We start from the raw sequence: 23,977 nt of genomic DNA, 5'->3' as shown, positions 1-23,977 counted from the left end.
GAAAAAAAAAAAAAAAAAAAAAAAAAAGTATAAAAGGATCTCGAGACGACAATTTGAGAACTACTGTCATAGAGGCATTCTTACTGACTTGGGAAGATTTTTTTTTTCAGTATTTATTTATTTGGCTGTGCCAGGTCTCAGTTGCGGCAGGCAGGCTCCTTAGTTGTGGCATGTAAACTCTTAGTTGTGGCATGCATGTGGGATCTAGTTCTCTGACCAGGGATCAAACCCGGGCCCCCTGCATTGGGAGCACATCTTAACCACCGCACCACCAGGGAAGTCCCAGAAACTTTTATTTTCTACTTTGTGTATTTTCTAGTTTTTCTTACAATTAGTATTTCTTACTTGTTTAAAAAATATTTTAATCTACCTCTTTTTTAAGATAGAAAAAATACTGAATACCCAGCTAGATAAGTAGTAGATGGATACCCAATCTATCCAGATCAAAAAGCTTCCTTGATAATGTCTTTCCTGATCTAGCCAGTTGTGGTGGGATCTTTCCCTCCCCTTGGAGGAACTAGTAGCTATACAGCTCTAATATGTTAGTTCCTTAAGTGCAGGAACCAAGACATATACATAGAAATGTCAACTACTGCGTGAAAGGTTTTAGATGCATGTTAAAGTATGTTAAAATAACTCTCAAAACAATCCCATGATGTTGTTCTCATTATCACCATTGTACAGACAAGGAAATTAAAGTTTGAACAAGTGAGGTTGCTTGTTCAAACCTGCAATTACTAAGTAATAAAACCTGTATTCAAAACCTAGTTCTGACTAGCTTCAAAATTTGTGCCTTTAGCCACTGCAGTCTCCTACCTCCTATTTTTTAAAAAAAGAAACTTAAGTCTCTTTTACCATTTTATATAATATAAATGTCTTCATCAGGTATCTGGCAAACATTTAACATCCTAGCACATTTATATTAGACATTTTACAGGGCATGAACCAGATAAAATAGACACAAACTTATGATTTATCATTGCTCTTTTCTTATCTAGACCAAGGTGTGGTTTGGCCTAGTTTAGAATAAGATTATGAATTTCTTTGATTCTTATGCAAAGACACACTTTTTTCAATTAACATCAGTTCACAGTAACTTTTGTGAGTAAGTAAGCTACAAGGTCATTTTTCAGATGCCATTTTACTGTTTGACACATTAACAACTGACACTTTCTGGATGCCCCAGGATGACACAGTCAGTTGGGACAGCCATGCTCAGAACTGTTTTCCTTAGAATACTCATATATGGGTTATGCTGTAGGCTTTCAACCCTGGTTACACATTAGGATCACCTGGGATCTTTTTAAAACTTCCAATGCCAGGCCTCATTCTAGTGATTCTGATTTAATTAGAAAGGGGTGAGACCTGAATTTTCATTTTTGTAAACCTCTCCCACGTGATCCTAATGAGCAATCAGAGTTAAGAACCCCTGGGTGATTCCATTTTAACTGATCTCATTCGCTGGGATTATTTTCTTATATAGGATGATAGTAGGGCCTACATAATTCCTCCTGCCTGGTACAGACCCTTGATATTCCTCATCGAGATTAGGGAAGAGCAGCCTTCCTAGTTGGTCTCCTTATTTCCTCTCTCTTGCTCATATCATCCTCTGTCCTCCTGCCAGAATTATTCTTAAGAATAAATCTGATCATGTGACTCTTACCTAAATGTATTAGACAACTGCTCTAGGATAAAACTTAACCCTTAAGCATGGCATTCAAAGCCCTTCTCAACCTAGCTTGAAATGATTTTTGCTAGTCTTATCTCCCTTGCCACCCCTCTTCTTAAACTATCCACACTGTGTTTTCCACACACCATGCCGTCTCATAGTTCTGTGCTTTCACATAGGTTCGTCCCTTGGCCTAGAGTGCCCACCTCCTTCACCACAACTCTTTCTATAAAGAGATTTTGACTGCTTCTTTAGGGATCAGCTTATATATGACTCCCTCTGAGTTTTCTGATTCTCTCATTCTCCAACAGGTGGAATTGTTCTGTGTTTTCATGGCACTTTAAATGCCTCTGGCCCTGCACTTATCATGTGATGGAGTTATTTCGATGCCTGTTAACCCTACTAGGCTGTGAGCTTCTTGAGAGCAGGAAGTCTGTCTCAGCTTTGTATACATAGCACATAGTGGCTGCCTGCCATATCATGGACGCTTAAAATTTATGGAAAAAACTCAGAAAAGACTAAAATACTACACGATACAAATTATTGTATTTGAAATTTATAAATGGTTCTTAAAATACAATCTTAAAAAACCAACTCAAAATATTCATTGGTCCCACAATAATTTACAAATCCAGGTTAGAAACTAGCACTTATATTTATTTCATAATCAGAGGCTTCTTTCTAAGGATCTTAGAGTTTTCAGCCTGAGGCCTTCTTAAAATGCAAGTTATATTTGAGGAGGATAACTTCCTATCAGATTACCTTGTAGTAGGGATTAGTTTAACAGATGCCTGAAATCCAAGTTCTATGAATTGTACATGGTGTTAAGAGGTTGGGTTTCAAAAGAAACTGACTGAAGCAGAGTTTAGCATACAGGTTTATTAGGGAGATTTCTTGGGATCAATACCTGTAGGAAGGGGAAAGAAACGTCACTAGGCTGAGGGAGAAACTGAGCTGCAATGCAATCTGAATGAAGGACTCAGCCAACTCCCCGGGGATTTCTGAAGCTGGACTCGCTCTTCAGAATTGGGACCAGGGTGGGTAGGCCTTTATATCCTCACATTGATCAGTCATTAGATGTGGCAGCCATGGCAAGAGGGGTCACCTTGAACAAAGCAGGCCTCTTCAGCAGAGGCAATTATTCCCATCCAGCTGAGGCAATGCAGCCAGCAGCACTGCCAGCAGCTAGGGAAGTAAGTCCTTCATTCCTGAAGGGGGATTTGGGCTGCACATCATGGTTTCCAACACAGATAGGAATGGTGAGAAACAAAGGGCTGGAAAAAGGCAGCTAAAAAAGCCCAAAGACAAATCTTATCTTCTTCAGTTTAGCCTATGCTCTTGGGAGGCTGTGTGCCACATGGAGACTATGGAACTCCAAATGCCAGCGATTTGAATCCTGATTTCACCACTTCCTACCTGCAAAGAATTAGGTAAGTCTCATAGAGTCTCTCAGCCTCAATTTTCTCATCTATAACTGTGATGAAAAAATTTCCCTGATTAGGTAGTTGCAAGAATTAAACAAGAAAATATATGTGAATGACTTTGTCGATTATCAAGTGCCATACAAATACATGGTGTTGTTACAAATATTTGATTTATTGATTAAGTTAACTAGTTCAAAAACTAAGTATCTGTTTAAGTTCTCTGTTCAAAAACTAGCAGGTAACAGAGAGGGAGTACAACTCTTTTGTATTGTTTCCTCTTTAGCTCTTGCTCGGTATGCTCCATTGATCCAAGAGGCTGCCAAGATGCCTACCTTAAAATTTCTTTTACTTTTTAAAAAATTTTTATTTATTTATTTTTGGCTGCATTGGGTCTTAGTTGCTGTGTGTAGGCTTTCTCTATTTGCGGCGAGCAGGAGCTAGTCTTAGTTGTGGTGCGCAGGCTTCTCATTGTGCTGGCTTCTCTTGTTGCAGAGCACGGGCTCTAGGTGCATGGGCTTCAGTATTTGTTTCACGCGGGCTCAGTAGTTGTGGCTCACGGGCTCTAGTGCGCAGGCTCAGTAGTTGTGGCACAGAGGTTTAGTTGCTCCACGGCATGTGGGATCTTCCCGGACCAGGCCTTGAACCCGTGTCCCCTGCATTGGTAGGCGGATTCTTAACCACTGTGCCACCAGGGAAGCCCTACTATTTTTTTTTAACTTTTTAAAAACCATATTTCAATGCAATAAATTCCTTACCTAACAATGCATGTGGATTTGGTAGTATTGTCTTGGGCCAGAGAAATTGTAATTGAAGTATATGTGAGCTATTTCTATATTAACATGTTCCAAGGATATAATTTATGGCCTTTATACATGAAGCTCTAAAGGTGGGGACTGATGATCTCAGAACAGAAGGCAGCTCAGGAACTCAGGAGGAGAATGGCAGAGGATAGAGATACAGAGGAGCTTAAGCTTTTGAGAGATGTGGGGAATGACAAAGCTGAGCTGCTGATGATTGAAAGGGCTTAGGCAGTGAGCCCATGAGAAAATCCATTAACCTCAAATGTATTATCTCATTTACTCCTTAAAACAGTTTTGTGAAGCAAAGACTGCTATAGTCCTCATTTTAGAGGTAAGATAACAGTGGGTCAAAGAGGTTACAAGATTTGCCTAGTCACACAGCTAAAAAGTGACAGAGCTGGCTTCAACACAGATATGTCTGAGGTTCTTAGCCGCAACAGTATATTGCCTGAAAAGTGAGGTTTCAGCCTGAAACCAACGGGTACTCCTGGAGAAGAGATAATGACAAAGGGAGGGTAGTAGAAGTGGGAAAATAAGTCTATGAATAAAGTAATAAAAGAAAGAATAGTGACCTAAAAAGACCTGGCTAGGTGGGGATAATCATGTGGATAAAAAACCAGGGAGACCCAAAAAAGGCTGTGTGGGATTGAATGGATGTGCTATCTTTACCTAAAATTTCCAAAACTGCCTTATTGTTTCATTAAGGCCACAACTGAAGGTAGAGAGTGAAAAAGAGGAGAACACAATAATTGTTACTTTGGGGGAAGAAAAAAGAAGAAAGGGAGAATTGAGTGAAAGAAATGGAGACAAGGCATGAAGAAGGCAAGGATTTGTGACCTCTGTGGAAGGGCAAGTGGAGTTGGGTTATAGAAGAGTCTAATGACCTTCCAGGCATGAGACAGAATAAGAAGAAGGGGAAATGAGCAGACAAGAGTGAAAGGAAAAACGGAATGAAGGGAAATTAGTGGAAACAGAGAAGATAAGCTCTTAACATGATGAGGAAGAAAAAAGGAATATTACATTAATTTATTTTCAGAGTGATAAAAGGGTGACAGAATTGAGTAAATTTACTGAAAGGTCCTGTTCTTGTCATAAATACACACATACATACACTTTTTGTCACACTAATAAAAAGGCAGCAAAACTAAAACAAATTAAGTGACATAGTTTAACAATCCCAGGAACTACTTTAACAAGAAACTATAGTAATCATAAAGGCAAGGATATTGTAATAATTTATCTTACATCATGTCACTTAAGTTATACAAGCTTTTCCTAGGCATCCAATTTTCCAAGAAAACAACATATATGAAAATCTTTCTTTGAGAGTACAAAGATGCTTTAAAATTAAAGATAATTTGTCTTGAATGTAATGCTCTCATTCCATATCTTATTAACATATATCAGGGTTGTTTTGTGAGATTTTTTTGTTGTTATTGTATTTGTATTAGTTGGCTATGTCAAAATTTTCAGTAACTATTAAGGGTAAACTGTTAAGTTAATGTGTGTGTGTGTGTGTTGTTGTTGTTTTTCTATTTTCACTGTACGTTTTTCCTGAATGGATCTTGTAGTGTTTGAATAATTAGGTCCCAAAATATTGCATTTCAGATATGGGCTTTATGTTTTGAAGTTCAAAATAATTTATCTTTGAATATAACCACCTCCATGTAATGAAAGATACTTTTTTGTTCATAGAGATTCACAGTAATTTGATGAGATAAAGGGATCTAAGGCAATAATCTGCTAATAGCTTTTACTAGTAGTCAGCAAACTATGGTTGTCCCAGTGCTTGTTTGTATCACTCTGACCTAAGAATGGTTTTTACATTTTTAAGTGGTCATAAAAATCAAAAATAATAATATTTTGTGACATGTGAAAGTTATTTGAAATTAATATTTCAGTGTCCATAAAGTTTTATTGGAACTTTGCCACTTGTCTCTGGTTACTTTCATGTTGCCACAGCAGAGCTGAGTACTTGCTACAGAGACCAGATGGCCCACAAAACCTGAAACATATATTATCTGGTCCTTTACAGAAAGTGTGTCTACCCCTGTCCTAGAAAATGATACAGCTCTGCTCCAAGTAGAAATTACATAGTTACACTGAGGTCAACCCTGAATACTGACTTAACCAAAATTGTGATACAACTGTTTTGGAAGGAGAGGTCTGGGTATGAATTAAGGTAGTCCTTGTGGTGGTTGTGAAAGAGGGTTTGTTCCTAGGTGGGAGTCAGTAGGATATCACTTAATCCTGAGAGCCCAAAACTATCATGATTGGCATGTCAAGAGAGATATGGAGGTTGATAAAAAAGAGTGAGCTCCAGAATTGAAAGTCTCCTCTGGAATTGTGAATGGGGAACACTTGGGACCCAACATTTTCTTGGTAGTAAATGCCATTTTCTTAGTCACAAATCTGTTGAAATATTGCTTCCTTAAACTGAGAGCATGTATAATTTTGAGTAAAATAAAAATTATATTAGAAAATAGTGTCATGAAGGGAATCAGGATATAACACCCCAAAATATGCCATTTTAGCATAAGGATTATTTTGAGCTAAAGGCAATTCATAAGCAACAGATATAGGAAGGGTTCTCTGCCTTTATCTCTCCAAAATCACGGCATATATTTCCTTTTGTGAAGGTGACATACATTTCCTCCCTCCCTCTCCTGGACCAGGACGAGGAGAGAGACCTTATCACCAGAGACACAGCCAGCACCAAGATGAGCCTGCATAAACAAATCTTACTAAAAAAAAATAGCCCCTTATCTTCTATTAGTTCCCCCATATATTTCCTAGTTACTTCCCCACAAATGAGCTCCCTTGAAGCCCAAGCCCTTTCTTTGTTAAGAAAGGTATATAAACTCCCAAGCCTAATGGCTTCTGTGAGTTACCTCTTTTCTGTGAACTCCTATGCATGTAAAAAATATTAATAAACTTGTATTCCTTTTCTCCTGTCAATCTGTCTTTTTTCAGTTGAATTCACAGCCTCCCAAATACCAAACTTAAGAGGGTAGATGAAGTTTTCCTCCCAGTCCCTCCACACCAGGTGGCTTAGTCCCATTAACAGTATTCCTGACAGGAGAGCTCAGGTGTCTCTTCACATACCTCCAAAGCCTCGGTTGGGCAGGAAGGGCTATTATTATTTTTTAAATTTACTTATTTTATTTATTTATTTTTGGCTGTGTTGGGCCTTCGTTGCTGCACGCGGACCCTCTGTAGTTGCGGTGAGCAGAGGCCACTCTTCATTGCAGTGCGCGGGCTTCTCACCGTGGTGGCCTCTCTCGTTGTGGAGCACGGGCTCCAGACACACGGGTCTCAGCAGTTGCAGCACGCGGGCTCACGGGCTCTAGAGCACAGGCTCAGCACTTGTGGCGCACAAGCCTAGTTGCCCCACGCATGTGGGATCTTCCCGGACCAGGGCTCGAACCTGTGTCTCCTGCATGGTCAGGCGGATTCTTAACCACTGCGCCACCAGGGAAGCCCAGGAAGGGCTATTATTTTTATCCAGAGCTCCCAACGTACCTAAATAGAGAAAATATGAAGAAGTTTGGCCTCTACTGCGTCCCCCCAGGTCCTTGGTCTTCCCCTAGTCCTGGCTCTGTCCCTTGCTGCCCTACTCAACTCCCAACTCCTTCCCTAAGTATTAGTGTTTAACCCCCAACAGTCCTTGGCGCCTGGGGAATTTGGCTTGAGGTCCTTTAATTTGGAACTCCACCTCTCTTTGGGCAGGCCACCCAGGACCACTCCCACCCCAGGCACCGACTTCAGACCCCATTGCGCGAACTCCGGCTCACCAGCACTGGCTCCTCACACTCTGGTTTCCAATGCTCAGGGGATATCATCATATCATGGGTATGACACGGGTAACTGAAGTGACAGGGGAAAAAACTTGGCGCTGTTTATCGTCCCCATGGAAACCGCAGCCTTCCACCACCGACTGGGCGGGGCTTTAAGGGGAGCGGCCAGCGGCAGAGGGGCGGGTTCCACTCGGAACGCCCCGCCCCGCCCCCATAACGTCACTGAAGGACTGGAGCTTTTGCCAGGAAGCGCTTCCCTAGGAGGCAGAGCAAATTGGTTAATACTGCCTAGTGTCCCTCTTGTGGCTCAAACTCCTGATCACCGTGGGCAGGTCGTGTTGAATGAGGGCTGTCCCCTGGCTCCACATTCAGGACTTGACTAGACTGTCAAGATTTTTTTTTTTTTTTGACTGTCAAGATTTGAACGTACCTAAAGGAGAATCATGGCCAGGTTCCAAATTCTTGGGTAATAAGATGAATTGTCCTAGATTATGGGAAAAATATATTTTGTGTTTTGAGAAAAGACTACTTCTGGGACTTCCCTGGTGGTCTAGTGGTTAGGACTGTGCGCTTCCACTGCAGGAGGCACGGGTTCGATCCGGATCCCTGGTTCCGGAACAAAGATCCTGCATGCCGCGCGGCGGGGTGCGGTAGGGGGAACCTGGGGGGATTCAGTAGAGGCCAAACTTCTTCATATTTTCTCTGTTCAGGTACGTTGGGAGCTCTGGATAAAAATAATAGCCCTCCCTTCCCAGCCGAGGCTTTGGAGATATGCGAAGAGACACCTGAGCTCTCCTGTCAGGAATACTGTTAATGGGACTAAGCCACCTAGTGTGGAGGGAGTGTGTGTGTGGAGGGGGAGCAACTTCAGAAAGTTGGGAAAACAAAAAAATCATGTGCAGGCAGAACTTGAATAAATATAAAGGATATAAAGCTAATATATATGTTTATGTATGTACAAATTAAGCATCTACATTGAATTGAACGTTTCCATTTGTAAAAATTGTCAACTTATTTTTACTATTCTAGTAAGATTATCCCAGCTTCCTGTTAGTCTGTAATTTACATGAGTGGTTATTCTTAGCCTTTTATTTGTCTTGTTCATTGACTAGAGTTCCTGCATTGTCTCAGTTGGGTCATCATGTTCCTTGTCAAGAAATATTTCCTTACTTTTTAACATTAGGGACTGTTTTCTTTCTTTTTTTTTTTTTTCTTTTTGGCTGCACCTCGCAGCATGTGGGATCTTAGTTCCCAGACAAGGGATCAAACCTGTCCTCTGCAGTGGAAGCAAAGAGTCTTAACCACTGGACCACCAGGGAAGTCTGGGACCAGGCATGATTTCTTAAATGCCAGCAATTTGAATGTTGCAGGGTTGGAACACAGGTGTAAAAATGAAACATGTATGGAAGCAAATCCAGTATACCCTTTGCAAATTTGAAAAGGCATTTATTTACATATGGTGAATGCTTAGTGGTTTGAATGATGATTGTTTGCTCTGGGGTGGAAAAGTTAGCCTGTCTTCAGAGAGGGGGACTCGTCTTATCTCATGATCAGTTTAGAAAACAAAACACTATGAACCTAAGCTGAGTCTTGTGTGTTGTAGTTTCTTAGGACAGGGCCGAAAGTAAGCTCATCACACGAGATGAATTGTGCCAAAGCACAGCAGTAGAAGGCTGCCGCTCGCTCATGAATTGTGCCAAAGCACAGCAGTAGAAGGCTGCCGCTCGCTCAGGCAAAACAGCGCCGTCTGTCTTGCTGTGGTAACTTTTATTAAAGCATTATCTAGATTTACACTTTAAGACTTGTTTTCTTAACATTTCAGAAGTGCCAAAGCAGCAACCTATGTTTTTATTAATTATACAAGCAATAATTGGCTTTCGTGAGCACCTGCCGTGCTTCGTCGTTGAGCGCAAGAACAGTATAAAGTTCCCACCATTATTTTGATTATACTGAAGTAGCACAAGGACATTTCCTTGCGTTCCCACCACTCTGATTATACTGAGGACATCTCATGGATCAGTGCCCAAAGCACTCAATGCTTCTTTTGCAGGCCCCCGGTTTGCCGGGGGGGCGCTCGAAGCATTCAGAACTGTTCACAACTCTGGCTTATTCGCATGCCCCCGGTTTGCCGGGGGCGGGGGGCTCAAAGCAATAAGGACCGTTTGCAGTTCTGGCTTATTCGCCAGCCTCCAGTTTGCTGGGCGGGGTGGGGGTGGGCTCATGGGTCACGTCTCCTTTCCATGTCCTCAGTTATCCCACTACATTTCCCCCTTTTTGTTTTACAATTTTTGTAGCATCAAGGAGAACACGGCAGCATTACTCTCGGTACTAAACTACATGGAATTATTTTGCAGCTTGTGCGGCATCAAGGAAAACACAGCAGCTTGTTGCGATGTTGCATGGCGGGTAGCTTTCACTCGTCGTCGAACTACAATTAAACATATGATTATTATTATAATGAGCATTAGCAATCCTGCAGTAGAACCAAATAAAGCATGTGATTTAGACATGGGATTTAGATTATTAAGTCCTTGAATAATTCCAGTCCATACTTTTTGCGAATTAAGTCGTTGTAATTTCTTCTGGAAAGTTTGTTGAATTTTCCCTTGTACATTTACAATTTCTTTTGTCAAATTTTTGTGATGTAATAAATGCTTTTTTATTGTTGTCCAGGGGAATGCAGACTGATTATATGGAACTGAAGTGACACAAAAGGCACTTTGATTCCAGTCACAATGTAGCTTCATTTGTCTTTGTAAATTTACAAGTTGGTCCCCCAACATAACCACAGCTTGTTGTAAGTCCGCTATTTCCGAATCAATTTGTCGTTGATAGGACCAAAGCATTCCAGAATTTTTATGCCAGTCGGTTATATAGTCAACGGTCTGAATAGATTGTTCTAAAGCAACTCCAGCAACTGCAGCAGTAGCTGTTATGGCTATAATACCCATGACAGCTGCAATCAACATTTCTACAAATCTTTTACTTCTTTTTAATGCATCAACTAAATATTGCAAAACAGCCATAGGAAGAGATTCTTGCCATTCCCTTCCAAGACTGACAGGAAGCCAAAGACCTGTCCAAGCTCGTAAGATATACAAACTTTCAGTAGATATGTTAAAAGATATACTAGAGTTAATACAGTTATACAGAGAGCAATTTTTACACATTATAATACCTTAGTCTCATTCCATACAGCTGGTCCCTTTAACAATATATAAGGTAATTTCACACAACTACGAGTATACCGAGTAACATCTTTATGAAAAATCAAACTATGATTTTCAGATTTATTAACCATATGTCCTACCCAGGCATTAATCTTTCTCAGAGCTGCCATAAGCTTCCACAAGTCCTTTTGGATAGGATATCCATTTAAATGAGGACCAGGAGGAGAAAACCCTCCAGCATGCTATACTATGGTATCATTAATAGTATCGCTATAAATAGTGTTATCTTCTTTATGCCAGTATAAATCCTTCAAACCCTTTTTTCCTCGGGCGGAGCCAAAAGGGCTCCAATCAATGACGCTTCCCCAAGAAGTATTAACAAGAACCCGAGCCATTTCTCCTCGGCATCGAGTCCAATGGACCCAATCCGATAATCGATCCACAAGAGGCACCTGGCATGGAGGCAAATAAGGTGCAGAAACATTTTCATTAAGAGTGGAATTAAAAGTTTTAAAACTATAAGCACTCAAAAGATATAACCCATGATATCTGCTTTCACTTTTGACAACACTTAACCATGCCTGATAATTTATTTTAAGGCAATGATCTCCCTTTCCCATACAAGTAGGAGGTCCATTAACACCCACAGTGTAATTTTCTATTATCCTTCCTTCTTCTTCTGACTTCAAAGGGCCTCTATCATCAAAAGGACCAGGCAACCATCCAGACTCATTTACGTATGCAAGAATTGGGGCATCCCACCAGGTAACCCCCATATTAGGAGGAGGGTTAGGAATATAAGTCCAATAAGTATGGTTAGTACAATTTATCTCATTGGCTGATATGCTTATTACCTGTGTAGGCAACATTGCCAACATAGCTACAAAAAGATTGGTGCTAGTGAGGGGTTTATCCTGTGAAATGACAAGATTTTCAGCAGTGCCTGCAAACTTTTTCATTTGCCCCCAAGTCAATGGAGACGCCTTCTTTGTTTGATCCAATGGCACACGGAATGCTCTCTTGCTCAAATCCATCTCCGCACATCCCTTCGTCATTCCCCTCACATCAAGGCTACGCTTAGTTGCCATCCCGAAGCTTTATCTTCTTAGCCGGCACCCAATAGGATTCAGCTCCTGCAGAAACAAAAGCATATCCTCGGCCCCAACGAAGAACCTCGCCAGGTTCCCAAGTGTTAGTATTTTCATTTAATATAAAAACAGGCTGTCTAAGTTCTTGTGTACTTATTTTTGTCCAATGTCTGTCAGCTGCACTAAGATCATCTTCTCCATGATTCAAAAATTAAGAGTAAATAAAGCAATATGTATTCTTTTAATAGGACTTTGTACCTCATCTCCACCTTTTTGTTTTATAAGCATGTCCTTCAAAGTGCGGTTTTGTCGTTCAATAACCGCTTGTCCCGTACTGTTTCCTGGAATACCTGTAACATGCTGTATATTATGTGTGGCAAAAAAAGTCTGACATTTTTGAGAATGATATGCAGAAGCATTATCAATTTTTATGCTGTTGGGAATTCCCATAACAGCAAAAGCTTCTAATAAATGAGTTATTACAGCATCAGCTTTTTCAGAAGATAATGGAGTTGCCCATGAGAAATAAGAGTAGGTATCTACAGAATGATGAATATATTTTAACTTCCCAAAACCAGGATATTGAGTTACATCCATTTGCCAGATAGTATTAGCAGATAAGCCTTTAGGGTTAACTCCAATATTTAAACAAGGTTGATTAATAGCAGCACATTGCGGGCATGTACGGAGAATAGTTTTTGCTTGTTTCCATGTAAGATTAAATGTATTTTTCAATCTTCTGGTATTAGTATGATATCTATGATGTTCTGTTGTAGCTAATTGGACAGTACCCATTAAAGTATCAATAAAATCATTTCCATCTACCAATGGACCGGGTAAATGAGTATGAACACGAATATGAGTAATATAAAGTGGTGCAGTACGTAGTCTAAGTGTATGTTGTATTTGCAAAAATAAAGAATGCAGTTCTGATCCATTATCTGGGATAAAAGCGGTTTTAATATTTTTAACTGTAAATTCCACATACTGAGAGTCTGTAATTATATTAAGAGCAATTGGATAATCTTGTAACAATAGTATTACAGCAAATAGTTCTGCTTTTTGAACTGAAACATATGGAGATTGTAACACCTTATGATCATGACTGTTAGTATATCCTGCTCTTCCCGTTTTATTGGCATCAGTAAAAAAAAGTTGGTCCTATAACAGGATCTGATTGAACTATTTTTTTCAAAATCCAATTAGTCTTTTTCAAAAACTGTAAACATTTATCAGAGGGATAATGATTATGTATTTTACCTATATAATGAGCACAGGCAATTTGCCAGTTATCCTCTAGTTGAAAAAGAGTTTGTATTTCTTTGTTTGAAAAAGGGACTATAAGTTCATGTGGGTCCTGACCACATAGTTGCCTTAATCATAACCTACCTTTAATAATAATATCAGCTATTTTTTGTTCATAAGATTGCAATTTTTTTTGAGCTTTATGAGCTAAAAATATCCATTCTATGAGATTATCTTGTTGTTACAGTAAACCAGTAGGAGAATGAGGAGTATGAAATACAATAAGTCGTAAATGATCGAGAGATTCAATTCGATCCAATTGTGCATCATGTATATGTTTTTCTATCCATTTAAGTTCTTGTTCAGCCTGGGGAGAAAGTTCATGGTAACTATTCAATGCTGGATTGCCCTCCAAGGTGTGAAATAAATTTTGTAACTTATAAGTAGGAATTCCTAAACTAGGACGTAACCAATTAATATCTCCTAATAATTTTTGAAAATCATTTAATGTTACAAGAGAATCTCGTTTAATTTGTACTTTCTGAGGAATAATCTGAGTATTGGTTACAATTTGTCCAGATATTGTCAGGGAGCACATTTTTGAATTTTTTCAGGAGCTATCTGTAAACCCCATTCTTTAAATTTTAACTCTGCTTGTTGTAACATCTGCTGTAATGTTTGCAGATGAGGATGAGCAAATAAAATGTCATCCATATAATGAGGAATATGTGCCTCAGGATACATGTGACGTAATTCCTCCAGAGGCTGATTAACAAAAAATTGGCACATAGTTGGACTATTTAACATCCCCTGAGGGAGAACTTTCCATTGAAATCTCTGAGCTGGATGTTCTTGATTTAAGGCTGGTACAGTAAATGCAAATCTTTCACAATCTTGAGACTGTAATGGTATAGTAAAAAAAGTCTTTTAAATCTATAATTATAAGTTCCCAATTGCGAGGGAGCATTGCCGCAGATGGAATTCCAGGTTGCAATGCCCCCATAGGTTGAATAATCTCATTAATTTTTCGTAAATCTGTCAACATTCTCCATTTACCTGATTTTTTCTTAATTACAAAAACAGGTGAATTCCAAGGGCTAGTGGATACTTCAATATGCCCTGCTATTAATTGTTCTTGTATTAATTGGTGTAATGCTTGTAATTTTTCTTGAGTTAAGGGCCACTGCTCTGTCCATATAGGGGTATCTTTCAACCATTTTAATGGTAATGCAAATTTTCGAGCAGTGGCCCCTACACTAAATTTGGATATCCAAGCCCAGTAATTTTAACTCTGCTTGTTGTAACATCTGCTGTAATGTTTGCAGATGAGGATGAGCAAATAAAATGTCATCCATATAATGAGGAATATGTGCCTCAGGATACATGTGACGTAATTCCTCCAGAGGCTGATTAACAAAAAATTGGCACATAGTTGGACTATTTAACATCCCCTGAGGGAGAACTTTCCATTGAAATCTCTGAGCTGGATGTTCTTGATTTAAGGCTGGTACAGTAAATGCAAATCTTTCACAATCTTGAGACTGTAATGGTATAGTAAAAAAAGTCTTTTAAATCTATAATTATAAGTTCCCAATTGCGAGGGAGCATTGCCGCAGATGGAATTCCAGGTTGCAATGCCCCCATAGGTTGAATAATCTCATTAATTTTTCGTAAATCTGTCAACATTCTCCATTTACCTGATTTTTTCTTAATTACAAAAACAGGTGAATTCCAAGGGCTAGTGGATACTTCAATATGCCCTGCTATTAATTGTTCTTGTATTAATTGGTGTAATGCTTGTAATTTTTCTTGAGTTAAGGGCCACTGCTCTGTCCATATAGGGGTATCTTTCAACCATTTTAATGGTAATGCAAATTTTCGAGCAGTGGCCCCTACACTAAATTTGGATATCCAAGCCCAGTATAATCTTTCCCCATTTTAGTTACATATTGGGGTTCAGTAGCATTTAATTGCGAATAATCACATTCCTTATTTGACATCATTTGCATTGCTTCAGGGGAAATTGTTGGTATGGAGATAGAGGTTCCCCATTGTTGTAGTATATCTCTTCTCCATAAATTAATTTCAATATTGGCCACATATGGTTGCAACATAGTTTTTTGTCCTTCTGGGCCTTTACACCCCAATAATTCCTTACTGCGCCAAATCATATGCAATGTTCCTATTCCTGTAAAAGTAACTTGCACCTTTTCTAAAGGCCAATATGAAGGCCATTCAGATTGTTTTATTATAGACACATCAGCTCCCGTATCAAGGCCCGTAAATTTCACATTATTGTTAAAAGTAATCGTTAATTGAGGACGTTGGTCATTGAGAAAGGATTGCCAAAAAACATTTTTTCCCGTGCTGCCGAGCGCCCCCCGCCCCGTGCGCTTTACAGGGGCGGCTGCTTGTTTTACATATGGTAAAAATAATAATTGAGCAATTCTTTGTCCCTTACTAAATTCTATAGATTTTGAAACAGAAATAATAGAAGTTTCTCCAATATAATCCTCATCAATAACTCCAGTATGAACTGTTACACCCTGCAGAGTCAAACTACTTTGTCCTAATAATAGTCCCACAGTTCCTGCAGGTATAGGGCCATAAACTCCTGTAGCTAATTTGTGTATTCCTCCTGCTGGCGTAAGGATACAATCTCGAGGAGCAGCCGCTGGTAGCATGCATGAGATCAGTAACTAAGAGCCGAGGTTGAGACTGTCCTGTAATGTCTGATAAAAGCTGGCATTGCTTACTGGATACTGTTGAGAGTTTACTGTCACTTTTCCCGTATTGTTGTTGCGGCCCCGGGTTGGGCCTAGCTTCCCGTTTCCCGAGACATCATCTCGCGGAGGCAAAAGATTTCCTAACTTATCCCTTTTTGAACGGCATTTATTAGCCCAGTGTCATCCTTTACCACACCGTCGACACATACCAGGTAGCTGCTCATTCTTAATCTGTTTTGATATCTGGCCTTGCCCTTTTCGACAATCTCGCATCACACGTCCATACTTTCCACAATTGTAACATTTAATACGATTATCTTTCAACCCTTCATTTATGGCAGCTGCAAGTAAATTCGCCTGATAAGTAGGAGATCCAATATCATGGAAAGCTTTTGTATACTCCTCAAGTGGAGCATAACCCAAGAATGGAGCGCAGTGGTTAAGAATCCGCCTGCCAATGCAGGGCACACGGATTCGAGCCCTGGGCTGGGAAGATCCCACATGCGGCAGAGCAGCTAAGCCCGTGCACCACAACTACTGAGCCCGTGTGCTGCAACTACTGAAGCCTGTTCATCTAGAGCCCGTGCTCCGCAACAAGAGAAGCCACTGCAATGAGAAGGCTGTGCACCGCAACAAAGAGTAGCCTCCGCTCACCCCAGCTAGAGAAAGCCCACACGCAGCAATGAAGACCCAAAGCAGCCAAAAATAAATAAATAAATTTATATATAAAAAAATACCTGGTACATAATGATGTTTAGCAGCATTATTCACAATAGCCCAAATGTGGAAAAATCCACATGTCCATTGACAGACGGATGATTAAAGAAAATGTGCTATATTCACATAATGAAATATTATTCAGCCTTAAAAAGAAAGGAAATTCTGACATATGCCACAACATGGATGAACCTTGAAAACATTATGTTAAGTGAAATAAGCCAGACACAAAATGACAAATATTGTATGATTCCACTAATATGAGGTACCTAGAATAATCAAATTCATAAAGACATAAGGTAGAATAGTGGTTACTAGTGGCTCAGGGGTAGGGAGGGAAGAATAGGGAATTAATGTTTAATGGTTACACATTTCAGTTTGGAATGCTGAAGAGTTCTGGAGATGGAAAGAGGTGATGGTTGCACAACAAAGTGAATGTATTTAATGCCACTGAATTGTACACTTAAATATTGTTAAGATGTGTAAAACAAGGAATGTTGCCATCCATTCCAGTTCTTCAAGGATTAAGTTGCAACCCACTGCAGTCACCCACCCCGAGGAAAATTCAGGATGGAACAAGAAGCATTCTGTGCTTTGGATATAAGCGCACCTAGATAGTTAAGATGCATATCTAAGGAAAAATTTCTATGACCCCAGATTCTTGCATCTTCCCATATAGAGAAAAGTGCTAAAATCATTCACTTGAAATATCTGTTCTTTGTAATTAGCAGTAATATTTTTATGCCTGACTACATGTTTTTCCCTACAGCAAACTACAGCAAAACATCCACATATATCCTGGCTCCTTCCCTGCCTCTTCACAGCAGTTCCTAGAGCTATCTGAGAGGCTATCTCCTGGGCTATAGTTCTCAGTCAGGTCTGTAAATAAAATTGAAACATACTGCTCTTAGGTTGTGTGGGTTTTTCAGTTAATAGATATATAACATGTTGTATGTATTTTATCATGATTTTGAAAAATAATTTTTAAAAACATTTATATACACGTAAAAGTCTTTTGATTATACTACTTTAGCTTTCTATGGAAATTGAAGTCATGCTCCATAGCGTTAACAGAAGCTGGTAACTAATGAAAATTCTTGAGCTTGTCTTACAGAACAACGGGTGTGGGAACGGCTTGTTAAAACCCCTCTGCCTGTAAATGGCCTTCATTGATTAAGGTTTTCTTCCTTCCTTCCTTCCCTCCCTTCCTTCCTTCCTTTCTTCCCTTCCTTCCTTCCCTTCCTTCCTTCCTTTCTTCCCTCCCTTCTTCCTTCCTTCCTTCCTTCCTTTCTCTCTCTCTCTCTTTCTTTCTTTCTTTCTTTCTTTTTCTTTCCACACCTTCCCATCTTCACACAGCCCAGTTGTTTCACAGAAACTTGCAGTTCGCTCTTGCCCAGTGCAAGCTGGCTGGGGCTGTGTGACCTTTAAAACTGGGCCAGGGCAGGTGTCTGATGAATAGCTTCTTGATGTGAGACAGCCGGAAAATTCCACCCTCTAATCATGCTAAGCAGTTCCATTTTCAATATGCAGAAACATGTAACCTACATGCACCTGCACAGAACACCGATTACCTCAGCTTTTCCCCTACCTCCAAACACCTTTCCCCATGCCTAAGACCACCCTGCTTATCCCATAAATATCCCACCCCCGTCGCCTTTGAGGAGGCAGATCTGAGACTTGTTCTCTCATTTCCTTGTCTGGATGCCTTGTGAATAAACTCTTTCTCAGCCATAATCCTCAGAGTCTCAGTGTTTGGCTTACTGTGTGTCAAGCAAATGGACCTCACTGGGTAACAAAATGACTTCACAGAACAATGATTTAATAATACAGTTTCAGATTTTAAAATAACGTTAGTATAGAAATAGTGATCTGATGGCAATTGCTATCATAAAGATAGCAAGCAGCAATTTACCATGAAAGCAAACTTTCCTAGAATTAAAGTCAAGGGAGGGGCTTCCCTGATGATGCAATAGTTAGAAATCCGGCTGCCAATGCAGGGGACACGGGTTCAAACCCTGGTCCGGGAAGATCCCACATGCCGCGGAGCAACTAAGCCTGTGTGCCACAACTACTGAGCCCACACGCCATAACTGCTGAAGCCCGTGTGCCTAGAAGCCGTGCTCTGCCACAAGAGAAGCCACCGCGCTGCAATGAAGAGTAGCCCCCCACTCGCCACAACTAGAGAAAGTGCGTGTGCAGCAACAAAGACTCAATGCAGCCAAAAAAAATAAAATAATTTAAAAAGAAGTGAAGGGAGAATCTTTCACTTGGACATTTCACAATACAATGTACATTGTCATCAATACTCATGTTTATGAGTCATATAGTTCAATTTATGAGTATTAATGACAAAGTACATTGTATTGTGAAATGTCCAAGTGATAAATTCTCCCTTCACTTTAATTCTAGGAAAGTTTGCTTTCATGGTGAATTGCTGCTTGCTATCTTTATGAGATTACAAGAAATCTACCTTTCTCCTTTGACTGTCAGGAACTGAGAACCAGCTTTTATACTAATTTGTAGTGATTAGCTGGTCAAACCAGTATTTCTCTGGAGAATCATTAACCATCATGACATAAATAAATTCCTGTTTCTACTCACTTTTGTTACTGAACAAAGTTCGTGTGCCCAATGCACAGTGAGGCCAAGTAGATCAAAATGTTGAAGCCTGGAGCAGAGAAAGGTATACTGCAGGGCCAAGCAAGGAGAACAGGTGGCTCATGCTCAAAAACCCTGGACTCCCTGATGGTTTTGGGGGAAAAGTTTTTATAGGCAAAATTTGGGATGAGGGCTGTACGGTGTGTGACTTTCTTTTGATTGGTCGGTGGTGAGGTAACAGGGCGGTGTTCCAGGAATCTTGTGCTCAGTCTGAAGTTACCATCCTCCACCTGGGTGGGGGCCTTAGTTCCTGCAGAACTCAAAGGTATTGTTATGTATATATTCCTTCTTGAGGAACCAGGACCCTGCCCCAAGGCTGCACTATTGTTTCTTGGTGGCTCCTCCCTTGTCTCTGTATCCCTTCTCTTCCCTGATTAGCAACTGTTCGAACCTGCCCTTTGGAACTCAGGGAAGGTTAAGGAGGCTGAATGAAGCCCATCTCCTACAAACAAGAGATGGGGGACACAGAAAGGAGGGATGGCCCCATAGGGTTCTGATCTGTTTCTCTTTGAGCACCTTGGGTGAAGCAGCTTGGTTACAATTCAGTGTCTGAAATTCAAACTGCTGGCCTTTGTGACTTTAAACCATGTTTCTCTGTCCAAGATGTCTTTACAGCAAGTCTGTTCCTATCATCTCTCACATGGCTTCTTGTTGTATTCCATTTCTGGAAAATGATTTTCATATCTTTGAGGTAGGTTCCTCCAAAACCTCTTCAAATGCATTTTTTATATGCTACATTGCCTGTGTTTTAAATCAGATTATCTCAACCATATCTTCCAAATTTGCTTTAAAGATATTCATCTAGATGTTTTTTAGTGGCACAATATTAGACAAAACCAAAAACTTTATTCATATGGACAATGGTCTCTACACATACACTATAGCCCTAGTTTTTTTCATCACTAGAGTTCCAAATTTTACACTAACTTTCAGCTATCTTTTGTTCTTCCTTCAAATATCCAATCAGCTGTCAAATTCTGTAGTCTCTGTCTTTACAATCCTTCCTTTCTAATCTCAATGTCACACTCTTCCACCTTCCTACTTCAGGCCTTTGTAATTACCCACCACCTGGATATCTTAGTCCATTCAGGCTGCTATAACAGAATATCACAGACTGGGTGGTTTGTAAATAACAGAAATTTATTTCTCACTGTTCTGTAGGCTGGAAGTGTAAGATCAGGGTGCCAGTGTGGTCAGGTTCTGGTGAAGACACTCTTCCAGGTTGCAGACTGCTGACTTCTTGCTGTGTCCTTGATCTTGGGTGGCCTAGGCCTGTAGTGGCTTGAAGCAGGATTTTGTTTCCTCATCCAGAGACTGAAGTCAGGCCGTGTCAGTTAGAGTGCTGAATCCTAGCCAATAGACCACCAGGGACAGTGTCCAGTTGTTGCTGAAATGTCGGCTTCCCTGTGCACTGATGCTGAACAGAAATATGGAGACAGGGATTTTGGAGAAAGAGAGAGATGGCTTTATTTTTCTGCCAGGCTGAAGGGAAGACACGGCAGGCTAGTGTCTCAAGAACTGTGTCCCCCCACTCCTTGGGAATCAGGTAAGATTTTATATGTGGGGCTCTCAGTCCGGGGTATAAGATAAGAATCAAAGTAGTGAAAGTCTTGCATTCTTCCTTTCCTTTGCATTATTTCAAAACAGTCATAGCTGGCGTCAGGCTGTCGGGTAATTGAGGTCCTACAGGCTGGTAATTGTGTCTGTTTGCCTCTGGTTTATTGGCCGGTGACCTTGTTTCTGAAATGCAAAAACTACAGGGGGTGATTTGTTACCAGGGGCATATAGAATGTAAGTGCTTGGAGGTAATAAGGTTAGGGAGTGACAGGCATCCTGTGTGAGGATGTAACTCACACAGAGTTAGGGGTGATAGGTGTCAAATGTAAATTACATAGTGTCAGGGAGTGAGATTAGCTTTGTAAAGTACAAATCTAGTTACTACAAATTAGTGACAGTTCAAGTAAAACAAGGAGTGATTAACTCTTTCAGGCCAGGTTATGTTTCTTCTCTAGCTTGTTTGCTGTTCCCTTTGTTTTCCTTGCTCTCACAAGAAGAAGAAAGAAAACTCTCACTGCTATTTACATTGCAACATAGTGACAAGGCCCTGGCCCTTGGCTTTGTAGAAATCAATTTCCCCAGGAGACAGAAAGTAGTGAAACAAGTAAAGTGTTTATTAGGAGGAAAAAGAGTACCTGTGAATAGACACACATGGGCGGTCGCAGAGAGAGAGTTGTGCCCTCGTGGTAGTTTGAATCACTTATATGGGGCATTTGTTCTGGGTTTCCTCTGGCCAATCATCTTGCTTTGCCTGGTTCTGAGTCCGTATTTGGTTTATCTCAGGGTCCTCCCATGTGTGCACACATGCACATCTCTTAGCCAAGATGGATTCTAGCGAAGAGGCCTATGCGTAGGTTGACGTCACTCCCTTTTTGACCTCCAAGGAGCCTTTCTGCACATGTGTAGTTGGGAAGGTCTCCTTGACTTCGAGAATGAGAAATATGTGGTCTCTTTATCTTTTATCTGGGCAGGGCTCAGCTCCTCTCTGCTACTGTCCCCCCACAGGGGACAAACTCCAGCTGCTCAGCCTGGGGTACACCTATCTCCTGCCTCATCCTCACATGGTGGAAGGGGCCAGGGATCTTTCTAGGGTCTCTTTTATAAAGGCACTAATCCCATTCAGTAGGTTGGAGCCCAAAGCCCCCACCTCCAAATACTATCAACATATGAATTTTGTGGGGACATATTCAGATCGTAACACAGGATTAGTGCAGTATTCTTTTAACAGGACTCTCTGCCACATCCCTCTGTTTAATTGGTTCCCTATGCCATTGCCAGGTCTATCTTCACTCTTGGCATTTATAGAGGCTTTCTGTTGCAGGAAAAAAAAAAGGGGCACAAGAAGAGGGTCATGTCCCAGGTCTTGAGTGAGTCTGTGGGACTGGCCGCCAAGTGAGGGTCCTTGGCTTTGCACAGGAAAGAATTCAAGAGTGAGCCATAGAAAAGTGAAAGCAGGTTTATTTAGAGAGATACACGTTCCATAGACAGAATGCGGTCCATATCAGAAGGTGAGAGTGGCCATGGGAGAAACACACTCCAAAGACAGAATGAAATGCAGTCCCTCTCAGAAAGTGGGAGTGGCCCCGAAATACGGCATGGTTAGTTTTTTATGGGCTGGGTAATTTCATAGGCTAATGAATGGGAGGATTATTTCAACTATTTTGGGGGAAAGGCAGGGATTTCCAGGAATTGGGCCTCTGCCCACTTTTTGGCCTTTTATGGTCAGCCTCGGAACTGTCATGGCGCCTGTGGGTGTGGTGTGTTATTTAGCATGCTAATGTATTACAATGAGCATATAATGAGGCTCAAGGTCTACTGGAAGTTAAATCTCCCGCCATCTTGGACCTAGGTGGTTCTAACCAGTTTTTGTTGTATCCTCAACATCTATGTCATTCTTTTAAAGATTGTGCCCTGCCCCCTTCCCTCCTGTTTCAGTTCCAGGAGTCTGTCCCCACCTTCCACCCCCCACCACCCAACTGCCAAAACCACTGGGTGCCCAAGTCCCAAATTTGGCCCTCTGTATCTGCAGCTTCCACACCCCCATGGGTTGGTTGAATCCACAGATGCCCAACCCCTGGATAAGGAAGACTCTCACTGTCTCTTCAACATGACCTGCGTTTTCTCACCTTAATGCTCTGGTTCATGTTGTTAGGTCCTGGTGGAAAGTGCTTCTCCCCACCCTGCCCCCAATCTCTGCCACTCAGAAATACTATCCATCCTTTATATGCCACCTCCTTAATTAAACTTTTCCAGAGTCTCTCCAAAGAAGTGATCTCTCCAGGTTTTAACCTTCCTCTAGCATTTTATATCTCAATGTCACTTGTAGCAAAATGGCATGTTCTTCTCAACCTCATTTATGTATTTCTCTCTGCTACATAAACTTCTAAGATAGTGAACTTTTTAGCTACTTACCATTATGTTTCTTTATGTTTTCTGCTTAGATCAATGTCTTGAATTCCAAAGGTACTAAAAAAATATTTAATGAATTGAAATAGGTATAACTTAAATACTGGCAACACAGCCCAATAAAATAACTCAAAAAGGGGTTAAGAAGGGGGCTGTATTCATATAAAACTGTTTATTGAGAACAGAAATATGTTTACCCAGAATATTTTTCAAAACATGTTTATTCAAAAATGTTTATTCAGAACATAATAAACAATCCAAAAGTTCAACAATAAGGGAATGGTTAGCTAAATTAAGGGCAGGACCCTAATGTAATTCTTCTCTTGTACCTGGCCCATAGGAAGTATTTTAAAATGTATTAAATGAATGGCACACCACCGTATTAGACTATTATGCAACCAAGTGCACATGAAATCAGTTTTAGGAAAATACAACTTTCACAAAACATACGGATTAAATCTATAGAAAACCTACGGAGCGACTTTGTTAATAATCAGAAGGAACCAGAGAAAGCCACCTGCCACATGTGTGCAGCAATTTTTAAAAGGCGTCCTCATACATACTTTGATTCTCACAACAACCCTGTGAAGTACGCTCGGTAGGTATTAACTCTGGTTTGCAAGGAAGCCGATCACCGAGGTCCGGCATGATTGACTAAGGCGGAGTCAGGACGCTAGCCTCCGCCTCCCAGACCCGGGCTCCTTCCCTGCCACCCCAAGG

At 40.6% G+C, this 23,977-nt stretch overlaps 1 long non-coding RNA gene across 1 annotated transcript in view; it reads left to right on the top strand.

Moving 5' to 3' along the window:
* The window catches only part of LOC112391173 (uncharacterized), a 20,438-nt gene extending 4,006 nt beyond the window's left edge, over positions 1–16,432 (top strand). Inside the window, exons 2-3 of the long non-coding RNA XR_003001422.1 lie at positions 2,994–3,099; positions 16,261–16,432. This is a non-coding gene — a long non-coding RNA (uncharacterized LOC112391173). The remainder of the gene's footprint in view (positions 1–2,993; positions 3,100–16,260) is intronic.
* The last annotated feature ends 7,545 nt before the right edge of the window (positions 16,433–23,977 follow it).

The sequence above is a fragment of the Neophocaena asiaeorientalis genome, unplaced genomic scaffold (genome assembly GCF_003031525.2).
Source record: "Neophocaena asiaeorientalis asiaeorientalis breed wild unplaced genomic scaffold, Neophocaena_asiaeorientalis_V1.1 scaffold119, whole genome shotgun sequence".
NCBI classification, from domain to species: domain Eukaryota; kingdom Metazoa; phylum Chordata; class Mammalia; order Artiodactyla; family Phocoenidae; genus Neophocaena; species Neophocaena asiaeorientalis.
This window is presented reverse-complemented; position numbering and strand designations above follow the sequence as displayed.